This window comes from Hordeum vulgare, chromosome 6H (assembly GCF_904849725.1).
Source record: "Hordeum vulgare subsp. vulgare chromosome 6H, MorexV3_pseudomolecules_assembly, whole genome shotgun sequence".
Taxonomy (NCBI): Eukaryota; Viridiplantae; Streptophyta; class Magnoliopsida; order Poales; family Poaceae; genus Hordeum; species Hordeum vulgare.
In genome coordinates this window covers 391,546,105-391,551,988 of record NC_058523.1, presented here as the reverse complement: position 1 = coordinate 391,551,988, position 5,884 = coordinate 391,546,105, and positions in this window count along the sequence as shown.

The window sequence follows — 5,884 nt, the reverse complement described above, 5'->3', positions numbered from 1 at the left end:
GGGTGTTAGATTCATTACAATCACACAGTGATGTGAACTAGATTACTGACTCTAGTGCAAGTGGGAGACTGTTGGAAATATGCCCTAGAGGCAATAATAAATTGGTTATTATTATATTTCGTTGTTCATGATAATCATTTATTATCCATGCTATAATTGTATTGATTGGAAACTCAAATACATGTGTGGATACATAGACAAAACATTGTCCCTAGTAAGCCTCTAGTTGACTAGCTCATTGATCAAAGATGGTTAAGGTTTCCTAGCCATAGACAAGTGTTTTCACTTGATAACGGGATCACATCATTAGGAGAATGATGTGATGGACAAGACCCAAACTATAAACGTAGCATATGATCATGTCAGTTTATTGCTACTATTTTCTGCATGTCAATGTATCTGTTCCTATAACCATGTGATCATGCAACTCCCGGACACCGAGGAATACCTTGTGTGTATCAAACATCACAATGTAACTGGGTGACTATAAAGGTGCTCTACAGGTATCGCCGAAGGTGTCTCTTGGGTTGGCGTGAATCGAGACTGGGATTTGTCAGTCCGTATGACGGAGAGGTATCTCGGGGCCCACTCGGTAATACAACATCACAATAAGCCTTGCAAGCAATGTTACTAAGGAGTTGGCCACGAGATGTTGTATCACGGAACAAGTAAAGAGACTTGCCGATAACGAGATTGAACTAGGTATAGAGATACCGATGATCGAATCTTGGGCAAGTAACATACCGAAGGACAAAGGGAACAACATATGGGATTAATAGAATCCTTGACATAGAGGTTCAACCGATTAAGATCTTCGTAATATGTAGGATCTAATATGGGCATCCAGGTCCCTCTATTGGTTATTGACCGTAGAGGTGTCTCGGTCATGTCTGCATAGTTCGCGAACCCGCAGGGTGTGCACACTTAAGGTTCGGTGACGTTTCGGTATAGTTGAGTTATAGGTGTTGGTAAACGAAAGTTTTTCGGAGTCCTGGATGAGATACCGGATGTCACGAGGAGCTCCGGAATGGTGCAGAGGTAAAGATTGATATATAGGAAGTCCTGTTTTGGTCACCAAAAAAGTTTCGGGCTTATCGGTAGTGTATCGGGAGTGCCAGGAGGGTACCGGGGACCATCGGGAAGGGTGTCACGCCCCAAGGGGCCTTATGGGATGTGGGAGGATACAAACCAGCCCCTAGTGGGCTGACATAAGCTCCCACTAAGGCCCATGAGGTTTGAGAGGCAAAAAACCCAAAGGTGGAAAAGGTGGAAAGGGTTTCCAAGTGGAAAGGAGGAATCCTACTCCTAGTAGGATTGGAGTAGGACTCCTCCACCTCCAATTTCGGCCAAACCTTGAGGGTTTGAGGCTGCCTCCTCCCCTCCCTCCCTCCTATATATACTAGAGGTATTGATGGTTTTTGAGACACAGAAAAACAGCCACGTGTTGCCTTCTCTTTCTAGATTTGTTTCTCCTCTAATCTAGTTCCAGCGGTGCTTAGGCGAAGCCGTGCTGGAATAGCTCCACCACCACCACCATACCGCCGTGCTGGAGAACTCATCTACCTCTTCTCCCCTCTTGCTGGATCAAGAAGGCGGAGATCGTCATCGAGCTATACGAGTGCTGACCGCGGAGGTGCCGTCCGTTCGGCACTAGATCGGGATGGATCGTGATGGGATCGCGGGACGTATCGTGATGAGATCGTGGGACGAGCTGTGATTTGGATCGCGAAGATGTTCCACTACATCAACCGCGTTATATACGCTTCTGCTTAGCGATCTACAAGGGTATGTAGATGCACTCTCCCCTCTCGTAGATGATCATCACCATGGATAGGTATTGCGTGTGCGTATTTGTTTCCCATGCGACGTTCCCCAACATGGTGAAGTGTCATGTATTCGACGTTCACATGACACCACTAAATGAAGAGCAACACACATATCATAAAAATATTGAACGAGTACCAACATTACATGATTACTTGTAACAAGACTTATCCCGTGTCCTCAAGAACAAAAGTAACTACTCACAAAGCATATTCATGTTCAAGATCAGAGGAGTATTGAATATCATTAAGGATCTCAACATATAATCTTCAACCAGATAAACCAACTAGCATCAACTACAAGGTGTAATCAACACTACTAGCAATCCACAAGTACCAATTTGAGGTTTTGGGGCAAAGATTGAATACAAGAGATGAACTAGGGTTTGAGATGAGATGGTGTTGGTGAAGATATTGCTGGAGACCGGTCCTCCCACGAAGGAGAAAGCGTTGGTGATGATGATGGCTTTGATTTCCCCCTCCAAGAGGGAAATTTCCCTTGCATAATTGCTCTACCGTAGAGCAAAAGTGCTCCTGCCCAGGTTCCGCATCGAGACGGCGGCATTTCGTCCCGAAAGTATTCCTCTTTTTTTCCATGTCAAAAACCTTCATATAGAAGAATATGGACACTGAAGGCTACATGCGAACCCACAAGGCATCAGGGCATGCCCAAGGGGGTGGTCGCGCCCTGTTGCCTCGTGGGCAGGTGGTGAGCCCCGTGTCGTACTTCTTTGCACCAATAATTCTCATATATTCCATAAAAAATTCCATGAAGTTTCACGTCATTTGGAATCCAAAAAACTTCCAGCTTTTCCATAGCCCTTCAGGTCGAGAATTCCAGTTTTCGGTGATTTCCCTCTTTGTGTAAACCTTGTAAAGTAGGAGAGAAAAGGTATAAGGATTGCAAAGTGTGATTGAAAATATTATAAATATCAGTAGGAAATCATGATGCAAAATGGCATATCAACTCCCCCAAGCTTAGGCCTCGCCTTTCCTCGAGAGAAAGAGGAACTCGGTAATAATGACCACATGGTTTGTGAAAGCACATATGCTCCCCTGGCGATTTTGATAATTCTTGCCAACATATATTGTCTCTTGGACTAACACTTCTACCTAGATATTTCAGGTTTAGTTCATGGAGATGCTATGGCTAAAGGTTATGTGGAGATGCCCCTTGATGCAAGAAAGGAATAGGATTGGCTCAGGCTTCAAGCTAGAAGACTCTTCATTTTAAATTTGTGACAAATTACTTTTGAGTCCATAGGAAATCCAATACTATTAAATGGGGGTGAGGTAGTAAAATGAATTGATTGCTCAAAATGCTCAAAGTTAGCCACCAAAATACTCAGTCATTTTCCCCACATATCCACTCTGTCAAATTACACATACATAAATTCGGTGTCACCAACTTTCCCATATCAGACTCACTGAGTTTCACTTCAGACAGAACCCTAGCCATTCCCACCAAATCGGTGCAACCTAAACCAAGTCGCTGCTACCGAGTTTGGGTGACCAACTTTTGGGTGCCTCGGTACACAAAATCGAAATTTCCGAGTTTGTGTATCGGTGCCACCGAGTTTGGACATCTCACTGTTAGTCAATTTTTCAGTGCCACCGAGTTTCATATATCGGTCGCACCGAGATTCAAAAGTTCGCACCTTTAGTGCTAATTGGTACTACTGAGTTTCCAACTTCGGTGTCACCGAGTTTGCCCTTTTGTGTGTAACGGTCGAATTTTGGCTGTTGCCTATATATACCCCTTCACCCACCTCTCATTCGTGGGAGAAGCACTTGGAACACAAACTTCACTGCCAAATCCATTTTCTGAGAGAGAACCACCTACTCATGTGTTGAGACCAAGATATTCCAATCCAATCATTTGAAACTTGCTCTCTAGCCTCCCCAAACAGTTTTCCACCAAATTAATCTCTCCTACCCATGCATATTCTGTGAGAGAGTGATTTTGTGATGAGGAGACTATCTTTAGAAGCACAAGAGCAAGGAGTTCATTGATCTACCACATCTATTACCTTTTGGAGGGTGGTGCCTCCTTGATTGGTTAGGTGTCGCTTGGGAGCCTCCTACTTCGTGTTGTGGATTTGAACCAAGATGTTTATAAGGGCAAGGAGATCGCCTACTTCATGAATATCTATCGTGAGTAAGGCTAGTCCTTCGTGGACGTAAGCCGTGGTGTAATAGACAAGTCCGCTTCTTTGTGGACCCTCCGTGGGTGGAGCCGTTTGTGGAGTCTCGCAGTCGTTACCCTCCCTAGGTTGAAGTCTCCACTAACATGGACGTACGATAGCGTCACATATCGGAACCATGCCAAAAATTGATGTGTCAACATCTTTGCGTTTGATCTCCTAAACTCTACTCCTTTACATGTGCAAAGTCTTTACTTTTCCGCTACCATATTTGTGGGCAAGCATGTGTAGGGTGCACTAGACTTGTTAGAACTACTGAATTTCTGCCATCCTAGAAATTGGGTTAGGCTAGAAATTTTATCTTGACAAGTTGTCTATTCACCCCCCTATAGACACATCTTCTATCAATCCCTCAATTGGTATCAGAGCAAGGTCTCCAAAACCTTGGTTTAACTGCCATTGGAGGAAGATGAGTGTGACTAGTTCCCGGATTTTTATTTGTAGAGTGCCTATTCTTGATGGGGAGTACTTTAAACAATGGAAGATGAAATGCTTGATATATTTGATGAGTTCCATTTGCGCAAGTATGTAAAATATCCCTATGCGCCTTCCATTGATACCATACATCCTTCTCATGATGATGAAATTGATATGCTTGGTAATCTTAACACTGCCAATCTAATCATTAGAGGATTACCAAGAAATGTGCTTAATCAGTTGCAAAACTTTGAGTGCGCTCGTACCTTGTGGAAAGACTTAGAGAAAATATATCCAAATTATTCCTTGAATAATCTTGATATCATTATCCACAAATACATTGCTTTAACAAAATGAAGCCAACCGATCCTAACTTCGATAAATGCCTATTTGAGCTTCGTGACCTCATGCATGCTAGAGGAGATGCCATTATTATTAATAATATCATTGTTGAAGCCATTTGAATGCATAAACTTGAACATTGTCAGAGTCATCTTTTTGATGAAACTCTTGTTTCTTATGAGGAAACTTCATCCGATGATGACTACGTGGAGCGTGGCTACTACAATGAAGATGAGGACTTCGACACCGAGTATGAGAAGACCATGAAGAATCCAGTCTTATGGCGAACCTTAGAGACTACATGGCCAGTGGTAAGGAGTGGGTTCTCGACACTGGATGCACTGATCACATGACTGGAGATAAATACATGTTCCATGAGATCACACCGAATCATGTACCTCGAAGGTATGTGACTTTTGGAGATAACTCCAAGGGTAAGGTACTTGGTCTTGGTAAGGTGGTCGTATCTCACAACAGTTCCATTCAGAATGTCATGCTAGTAGAATCTCTTGGCTACAATCTCCTTTCTGTATCTAGACTAGTAGATTTCGGTTTCAATATGCTATTTACGAAAGTATAGTGCCGAGTGTTTCACAGCGACATCCATAAAATTGTCTTTACAGGTTTCCGTAGAGGTGATCTATACATTGTTGATTTCTCTAAAATATCCAAACCCCGTACATGTTTATTGCAAAATCTTCTAAAGGTTGGTTATGGATAGAAGGCTTGGACATGTTGGTATGCGTAATCTTGACAAACTATCAAAGGTGATCATATTATTGGTATTAAAGATGTTATCTTTGACAAATATAGACTTTGTAGTGCTTGCCAAGCAGGAAAGCAAGTTGGTGGAAGTCATCCCGTGAAGAACATCATGACTATGAGAAGACCCCTCGAGTTGCTTCACGTGGATCTCTTTGGTCCCAATGCTTACAAGAGCCTCGATGGAAATTCTTATGGTTTAGGTATTGCTGATGATTTTTCCAGATTTACATGTGTGTTCTTTCTTAATGATAAGTCGCAGGTACAAATGATCTTCAAGAATTTTGCTCGGAAAGCCGTGGAGATAGCTTGCCATGCCATAAACCGACTCTACCT